The 8,414-nt window shown below is 49.8% G+C and overlaps 1 long non-coding RNA gene across 1 annotated transcript in view; it reads right to left on the bottom strand.

Annotated features, from left to right (window-relative positions):
- LOC125619619 overlaps nt 1–6,072 on the bottom strand; it is a 22,225-nt gene extending 16,153 nt beyond the window's left edge. Inside the window, exons 1-2 of the long non-coding RNA XR_007351141.1 lie at nt 6,061–6,072; nt 3,865–3,874 (exon numbers count right to left, since the gene is read on the bottom strand). This is a non-coding gene — a long non-coding RNA (uncharacterized LOC125619619). The remainder of the gene's footprint in view (nt 1–3,864; nt 3,875–6,060) is intronic.
- Nucleotides 6,073–8,414: the final 2,342 nt, after the last annotated feature.

Below are 8,414 nucleotides of genomic sequence, written 5' to 3'. Positions count from 1 at the left end.
TGAGAGAGTGGTTTGAGGAGGAGAGGGGATGGGGGAGCAGATAAGTGGGGGAGGAGGGGACTTGAAAGGAGCCTAGAGACATCCAAGGACCAGGAAGCTGGAGGGTCTGAGCTAGATATGGTGAAGGCAGGGTGGAGAGGAGGGAGCCAGGGTCAGAGGGGCTGGGGTGGGGGTCAGGGAGGACCTTGTCTAGGCCACTAGGGTTTAGGGTTTTATTCCAAGTTAAGTAGGAAAACATGGGAAGAATTTTAAGTTGTTGATGCTTAAAGACTTTTTTAAAAATCTTATTATAGAAACTTACGAACATCCACAAACAAAGAGGGGGAAAGGGTCTAAAGCCACCTGTGGGCCAGTGTGAGCGTCCTGAGCGTGTCTGGGGCAGGCGGGGCTGAGGCAGGCGGCTCCCTGGGTGTCTTTGGTGTGAGACCAGGTTCAGCAGCTCTCAATCCGCCCCCCCCCCCGTGAAGACTTTGTCCACCACCCCTTTTTGTATGTTGACCTTGTGTCAGACACCCCCCCATTTCACATCCCACCCAACATTTTGAAAGCATCTCTAAAAGATAGGATCCCTCTCTCCCTCTCTTCATGTAGATGGATAGATGAATCATGGATGGAGAGATCAGAGATAGATAGACAGACAGACAGATAGATAGATCATAGATAGATGGACAGATAGGATCTCAAACTAGGCCCGTGTATCGGAGGCTTGACCCTCAGCCCAAGGTGCTATTGAAAGGTGGTGGAAACTCCAAGAGGTGAGGTTTTAGGTTATTGGGGGATGCCCTCAAAGGGGACCACAGGGCCGTGGTTCCTTCCACTCTCTCTTTATTTCCTGGATGCCAAGAGGTCAGCAGCTTCTCCACCTCACACTTCCTGCCATGACCTTCTGCCTCACCACAGGCCAAGTGACCATGGACCGAAGCCCCTGAAGCCATGAGCCAAAACAAACCTTTTCTCTTTTTAAGTTGATTCTCCCAGGTATTTTGCTACATGATGGAAGCTGACAGATACACGTATATAAAACCATGTAGTCACGATCACACTCAACAAAAGAGCCAAAGTTCCCTAATAATACCAGTTACCCACAGCCCAGCTTCTAGGAGCATTGGTTTCTCTCTCTCCTCCCAGTGCAGCCTAACCCAGGTCAAATCTCATGATGCAACTACTAGCTTATAGCAGGGGTCCATAAACCACCGTCAGTGGGAAAAATCCTATCCAGTCTCTGCTCTTGTCAGCTCACCAGCCGAGAGTGGATTTTGCATTTCTACATAGTTGAAGAAAATTTTAAAAAATACTAGTCAGGGTCCTCCAGAGAAATAGAGGCCTCTTCCACTGGAAAAGAAGACTCATCAGAATTTAGGGGCTCAATTGCTCCCAGTTTCCTCAGGGTCTCTCCCTGCCCCAAATCCAACTTGCATGATCCCGTTCTTTCCCAGCCAGTTCCCTCCGTTTGGCAGTAGACACCTGCGTCACCAGGAGTCCTACTTGCATTGTAACATAGGTGACCACAGGATGAGACTCTGCGCTGGACTTTCACCAGCCTCAGCCCTGAGGCTGCAGGAGTCCAGGGTCACCTTCAGGGCACACAAAAGATGTCTGGACATTTACGTGGTGTTTGAACTGGAATTCAAATCCACTCTGAGTTTTCCCTTTTCTTTCACTGCCTTGTCTAATAAAGCCAGCAGCAACACGCCCATCTCAATGTATGCATTAGACTTCCAGAATGTTTGAAAGTGTCACACACATATACCTAGATTCTTCCTCCCCTGAAGTGGCTGATTAGGTGGATCCAGTGGCAACGTCTTACTGTCACTCCCTGCCAACAGGCAGCTGTGGAGCCCCTCCCCCGGCCCCCACTCCTCCTTGCTCCTCTCCCTCCTTGAGCAACTGGAACATCTTTCCAAACCACAGATCCAGGCTCCAACCCTCTGCTGAGAAACCTCCAGGGTTGGGTTTCCACCGCTGTCCCAAACATACCTCTTTATGACTGGCCTGATGATCAATGGGCGTCAACCTGACCGGAACACGAGGCGCCCAGGTACCTGCTCAGACATTATTTCTGGGTCCTGGAAGGTGTCTCCAGATGACCTGAACATTTGAATAGATGGACTGAATAAAGTAGCTGACCCTCCCCAGGGTAGGTGGGCTTCATCCAATCCACAGAAGGTCTGCATGGAATAAAATACTCTCTTTGAGTAACTCTCTCTGAGCTGGGATATCAGTCTTCTTTGGACTCCGACTACAGCTATGCCCTGGACTGTCTTGGGGCTGGACTTCTTAATATCTCTGTCTCTCTCTCTCTTTCTCTCTCTCTCTCTCTCTCCACACACACACACACACACACACACACACACACACACACATTCTCTAATGGTCTGCTTCGATACAAATTTTGGTTCCAAGAGTGGTTCTGGAGGACCAGAACCTGAAGTGTGAGCTTTCTAAAGTGGCTCTAGGGTTTCTAGAGTTGACTTTCTAATCTGATTAGATTCAGAGATGCTCAGGGTTCTATTTCTAACCAGAACAAGAGCACTGGTGGTTCATGGCATGATCTGGCAATAGACACACGCAAGATATCATCATTAGGTCAGAGGAGGGGCAGCAGGCTCCTGCATCGAGGCTGGGAGGAGGTGTTGGAGAAGGCAGCTAAGTTCAGACTTCCTCCAAGGGAGTTTTCTTGAATCCTACCCCATGTCCTACCTCCCCCATTCCTGGGCCCCAGCCCTGACCACACAGAGCTAAAAGGTGTTGTCCATCTGTCACTCCGCCACCAAGTTCAGGGGACCCTTGGGGGAAGGATGGACCCTTTCCCTCAAACCGAGAGGGGCCCAGAAAAAATATCCTGTAGGATCTCTGGAGAGAGAGAGAGAGAGAGAGAGAGAGAGAGAGAGAGCGCTCAGTGGTCTGAGGCTAGGGAAGGCTGGACAAGGAGCAGCGAGATTCTAATGCACAGGTGGAATGCCAGGGGCTTCCTACTGCAGTGGACAGTAACAAGGTAGGGATCACAAAAGGAAATGAGACGGTGCAAGAGGAGATTTCAAATGCCAGGGTGATGGATTATGGTGTCAGTTATGGGCAATAAGGAGGCTTCTCCGTTAAAGCCCCAGTAGCAGCTCTTAACCAATGATGGATGGGATTTGGAGGGTAAATAGCTTCAACTCCAACACAGGGTCTACAGGGTCTCCCAGAAGTTCCCAGAGGGATTGAGCCCCAGCTTCCCTGAGCATCACCTGTACTGGCTCCTTCCTGACACACCTTCTGCATGTTCTGGGGTCACCACTGGTGGAAAGACCCAATCATTCCCCACTCGTGGCATCCAAAGCTTTGCACAACGTCATCCCCTCGAGTGTAGACAGAACTTGACTTTCTCATAACCAAGAAGCTGGTGAAGGTGATGAGGAGTTACTCCCCTGATGAGGTCCCATTATGCAAGCGTTTCAGGAGCCTGGATTGAGAGACTCTCCTGGTGACCTTGAAGAAGCACACTGCCACATGGTTAACTGCCTCTGGATGGGTCCATTCAACAGGGAAAAGCAAGCAGCTCAGTCCTGCAGGTGCGATGAGCTGGATTCTGCCCATGGCCAGGGGTTTGGAAGAGGATCCCCAGCTACACAAGGGAACAGAGCCCAGCTCACCCTGGATTGTAGTCCTGGGAGGTCTTGGGCAGAGGATGCAGATGAACTACTTGGACTCCTGACCTGGGGAAACTCCACTAATAATAGATGTTGTAAGCTGCCAGATTTACAATTACTTATTACCATTCTCACTTCCCATCTGGTCCCAGAACCTCTCAGGGTCTGCTTCTGGGGGAACTCAAAGATACAAGTGTATCTGAGAACCTCAGTCTGAGAGGAGTGCAGAAACTTTTAACTTTCTTTTTACATTGATAAAGCCACTTTATTTATATTGTAAGATCCCTTTGCCCAGGGTACTGGGAGCTTGCTGTGGGGCCCTCAGGAATCGGCTGCTCTGCCTACTCTTTGCCTAAGGCTGTCAATGTCCCAGGGAGCTTAGGAAGTTCTGAGGCATGAAGGGCGAGGGAGGAAGCCACCTCTTCTCAAGCTGCAGGTCCATCCATGCCCGCCCTCCATCGGCTCCTGCTCTCTGTGGCCCATCCCCACACCCTGCAGCTGGCTGTGACACTCCTCAACAGTCCTGCATTCTCTGCTACCCGTGAGCCTTGCTCGCGAGGCTGATTTTGGGCTCAGGAAGCTCTTTGAGGTCTGTGGCTTCAGCTGCCCAGAGATACCATTGAGTCATTTCCTTTTTGAGGACCTGCAGCCTCTCTGATCTCTGTAATGAAGTGAGAGGTCCAAGCCACTTTTATCTTTGAGGTCCCCTGGAACTCCTCTGGGGACTTTCCATCTTTCCAGGGCTCTACCCGCAAAGCAAGGTGTTGGAACTTCCACCAGCTGTTCTGAGCAGAACTGTGTCCCCTTTCCACAAAATGAATATGCTTAAGTCTGGGGCCCGAGTATCTCAGCATGTGACTGCATTTTAAAATAGGTTCTTCAAAGAGGTGACTAAAATGAGGCCATTGAAATGGCTCCTAATAGGACTAGTGTCCCTGGAAGAGGAGGAGATAGGACACAGACCCACACACAGCAATGGTCATGGGGAGACCAGGAGTCGTCGACCACCCTCAGGCCCAGGAGAGGCCTGGGAAGGAACCAACCCTGGCGACACCTGGTCTCCGTCTTCTGTCCTTGAGAATTGGGAGGAAATAAACTTCTGTTCTCCAAGCCACCCCAGCTGTGGCACCTTGCCAAGGCAGCCCTAGTAAACTACCACGCGTCCAGCCCTGCCCCGGCACCCATCCTGGGGCGTCTGGCTCTTTGCTTGGGAGGTGGAACCCTTGTAGAGGAGAGAGAGAGGCAGAGCCGGAGGTATGACAACGAGACAGACACGGGGGCTGGGCCTTGGGAGATGCCTGGGGGCCAGGAACCTGGGCAGGAGGAGGCCAGGCGGCAGAGGCTCCTCTAGAACGTGCCAAGGAGCCAGCCTAGCCCACACCCCGATTTTACCCCAGACGCTGACCTCGGTGTGGAGCCTCAGTGCTTGACAATTCGTCACAATAACCATAGTGAACGCACACGGTGCCCACCACGGTCCACCCCTTAGGCCACTCACGTCCACTGGCTTTGTGAAGAAGCTCAGCTGAGGTTGGTGGGAGGAGCTACCAGAGCTGACCCCAGGGGACATAGTTCAGCGGGTCGTGGCGTCCCTCCCTGCCAGCCACTCTCCAGTCCCTTCATCTCTGCCTGGCCCTTCTCCTGGTCTCGGTGGCCTAGCTGGTGGGGCCTCTCAGATTTTCATCCCTGAGGGTCTGAGACCTTGGCCATCTTGGGCCTGAGGGTGGTCGACGACTCCTGGTCTCCCCATGACCATTGCTGTGTGTGGGTCTGTGTCCTATCTCCTCCTCTTCCAGGGACACTAGTCCTGTTAGGAGCCATTTCAATGGCCTCATTTTAGTCACCTCTTTGAAGAACCTATTTTAAAATGCAGTCACATGCTGAGATACTCGGGCCCCAGACTTAAGCATATTCATTTTGTGGAAAGGGGACACAGTTCTGCTCAGAACAGCTGGTGGAAGTTCCAACACCTTGCTTTGCGGGTAGAGCCCTGGAAAGATGGAAAGTCCCCAGAGGAGTTCCAGGGGACCTCATCTGGCCTTTTAGCCTTCAGGAGTGGCACTCATCTCGGACATTTCATGATGATGCAATATCGCACTTTATGTAGCATCTCGACTGCTGGGGTGTAAAGGGAATCAGTTCCAGAGGCTGCCTTGGCGGTCTCCCCGGGAGCGTGTTCAGACATCCGATCTGCTCACTGATCTCCCCCTGCCCAGGGCTTAACACATGTTCTCAAATCTTTGCAATCATCATATAGTGTTAATATTAATGTCGCCTGAGGACAGACAAGGAAACCGAGGCACAAGGAGCTAAAGTAATAGTTCAAAGTCCTTGGTGTAGGAAGCAGCGGAGGCATTGAGCTTCACAGCCCCTGCCCTAAACCATTCTCCTATAGCTGCTGTGTGGTGCTCCAGCACCCAGGGTAGACCCTATTTTATTTCTCACTCCCCTACTGATGGACACATAGGTTGTTGTGGGGAGCCATTCTCACACGTGACTGGGCAACTCCCGGTTTGGGTCTGAGGTGCACTGGCTAAACTGTGTCGGAGCTTTCCCGGCCCTCTCCTGGTGCGAGAGCCTGTCCGTGTGGGGGTGTGACTGACCACTGACCCCGGGGGCCAATCACTGACCCTGACCTTGGAGTGCGGCCCCCTCAACCTTCATTGGATGGAATTCTCCCCTGAATTTCTTGTTCCCCAATAAAAGGCTACTCCCTGGCGTGCTCTCCCTCTCTCTCTCTCTCTCTCCTGCTAGCCCTGAGTAATCCTTGCTGCCCTACCGGGTGGTTCGAGGTGGGAACTAGAGGGGGAGCCGTCTCAGACCTGGTCATAGAAAAAGGTAACTGAGTCTGTGTGTTTTATTTCGATCTCACTAGTTAACTTTTATGCCAAGAACCTCTTTAATGAAACCAGTGCACTGGTCGCATGGTGGAAGGTTGTTTCACAGTATTGTCCACAGTGTGAACCTCGACATCCTCATGAGTGTTGTTCTGTGTAGGGGTGCCCTTTCATAGGTCCTGGGTGTCCTCCGATGACCATGAAGAGCAGAGTCTGAGCTTCTCTGTGTTGATCTCCACGTGTCTCCTTCCCCCTTCAAGTAGTAGTTGACTTTGCACAATGATGGCAGATATAATCTTTGTTTCCTGTCTTCACTTTCCAAAAACTTAAATATGATGAAGAGGTTTGGGGCTTGGCCAAATTTCAAGGGAGAAACGAAGAGCATCCTGAACAGCCACCATAGCTCCAGAGCCCCCACGAGACCCCCAAGGGCTCTGCTGCAGTGGGTCACCCACAGCTCCTCCACCCAGCCTCCAGCCCTCGCCACATCAGGGATGAACTTCACCAAGACTTTGATCTTGACTCAGTGAAACTGATTCCGGACGCTGGTCTACAGAACCCCCAGTAGATCTGTAGTATTCGAGGCTGCTAAACACACGGTCGTTTGCTGTAACAGCAACAGGAAATGCATACAGCAGTAATTGGGGGAACGCCAGTCCTCATCCACGGTCAACCCTTACACTGCTTATTTTCAGTACTGAGATTGAACCCAGGAGTGCTCCACCACGGAGCTCCATCCCCAGTCATCTTATTTGTTTTGTTTTAATTAGTTCGACATGACAGTAGAATGCATTTCTGCACTTTGATATATCATGGATAGATGGGATAGAATTTTTCACTTTTCTGAGTGTATATGTTGCAGAATCATACTGGTCATGCAGCCACATATATACACTCACTAATAATGTCTGTTTTGTTCTACTATCTTTCATATCCCCACATCCCCTTCACTCCCCTCCTTTCCCTCTACCTAATCTAAGGTAACACTATTCTTCCCTAGTGCCCCCTGCCTTATTGCGAATTAGCATCCGCATATTAGAGAAAACATTCGGCCTTTGGTTTTGTGGGATTGGCTTATTTCATTCAGCACAATATTCTCCAACTCCACCATTTACTGGCAAATGCCATAATTTCTCTCTTTTTTTTTAAAGCTGAGTAATATTCCATTGAGTATATATTCCACATTTTCTTTATCCATTCATATATTGAAGGACACCTAGTTTGGTTCCATAGTTTACCTATTGTGAACTGAGCTGCTTTAAACATTGATGTGGCTGTATCGCTATAGTATGCTGATTTTAAGTCCTTTGGGTATAGACTGAGGAGTGGGATAGCTGGGTCCCACCACCAATGTATGAGTGTGCCTTTTCCCCCACATCCTCGCCAAGATTTATTGTTGCCTGTATTATTTTTTTAATTGATTTTATTTTTAAAATGCATGGCGGTGAAATGCATTACAATTCTTATTACACATACAGAGCACAATTTTTCATATCTTTGTTTGTATACAAAATATGTTCACACCAATTCCTGTCTTCATACATGTACTTTGGATAATGATGTCCATCACATTCCACCATCATTGCTAACCCTCTGCCCTCTCTCTTCCCCCTCCGACCCCTCTTCCCTATCTAGAGATCGTCTATTCCTCCCATGCTCCCCCTCCCTACCCCACTATGAGTCAGTCACCTTGTATCAGAGAAAACATTTGGCATTTGTCTTTTGGGGATTGGCTGACTTCACTAAGCATTATCTTCTCCAACTTGCAAATGCCATGATTTTATTCTCTTTTATTGCTGCTGAGTAATATTCCATTGTGTGTATATGCCTCTTTTTTATCCATTCCTCTACTGAAGGGGCATATAGGTTGGCTCCACAGTTTAGCTATTGTGAATTGTGCTGCTATAAACATTGATGTGGCTGTGTCCTTGGAGTATGCTGTTTT

This window comes from Marmota marmota, unplaced genomic scaffold, assembly GCF_001458135.2.
Source record: "Marmota marmota marmota unplaced genomic scaffold, marMar, whole genome shotgun sequence".
In the NCBI taxonomy this organism is placed as follows: Eukaryota; Metazoa; Chordata; class Mammalia; order Rodentia; family Sciuridae; genus Marmota; species Marmota marmota.
This window is presented reverse-complemented; position numbering and strand designations above follow the sequence as displayed.